Here is a 1,022-nt window from a genome sequence, read left to right on the forward strand (position 1 = left end):
AGCCAGGGGACAGGTAAACAAACAAACAGCCAGGGGACAGGTAAACAGACAAACAGCCAGGGGACAGGTAAACAAACAAACTGCCAGGGGACAGGTAAACAAACAAACTGCCAGGGGACAGGTAAACAGTCAGTGGTAAACAAAGCCCCAGTAACAGGTCGGTTCTGGTCTGACTGGTCCGTCTCTTTCAGGCTGACGTTTTGCAGCTCAGACTTCGGGGCGGAGCCTCCTGTCTGCTGGAGGCCACACAGAACCTCAGGTGACCTCTGACCTCAGTGCCACGTCGTCTTTACATTTCATCATTTTTCTTTTTATTCGTTATTTATTTCTCTGTTTTGACTTTGTTCTGTTCTTTCCTCATTTTCATTTCTTATAATTTTTTTGCCTTTTGATCACCTACTACCAAGAGTTGGGTGATATTGTTTTTACCATCGTGTTCATGTCTGTTAGCAAAACATCTTGTAAATCACTGAACAAATTTCAACTAAACCTTTAAAAATGAACCATTTATTCCTACAATTCAAGATGGCTGCCACAGCTAATTAACTTTAGCAAACACAAACATGACTAAGCTCAGGTGTGGTAGTAGCTGAGTCATCCTCATCATGTGATCTCTGCAGGAAGCTGCAGGAGGAGGTGGAGCTGCTGAGGAGGAGGAGGGACAAAGAGGAGGAGGCGCTCAGGGAGGTGGAGGAGGCTCTGAGGAGCCGACATCAGGAGTTCCAACAAATCGGCACCGAGAGCCAAACAGCTGCTCACAGGTGAGACACCTGCAGCTTTTCACAATAAAAGCTGACAGGAGCAACACATGCAGAAGGCTTTTAATGCGGAGTTCCAACGTGCACGTGCGACAGACTGTCAGGAGGCTCAGAGGAGTCTGGACTGGCTCACCTGTTGTCTGTTGAGGTAATAAGCGTCCTGCCCATCAGGGGGAGCTGTCCTCGCAGACCAACAGATCAGTTTAAAAACAAACTGTTAGCTTAGCACAAAGACTGGAATCAAATGGAAACTGTTAGCATGCT

The sequence above is a fragment of the Nematolebias whitei genome, chromosome 8 (genome assembly GCF_014905685.2).
Source record: "Nematolebias whitei isolate Nwh7 chromosome 8, NemWhi1, whole genome shotgun sequence".
NCBI classification, from domain to species: Eukaryota; Metazoa; Chordata; class Actinopteri; order Cyprinodontiformes; family Rivulidae; genus Nematolebias; species Nematolebias whitei.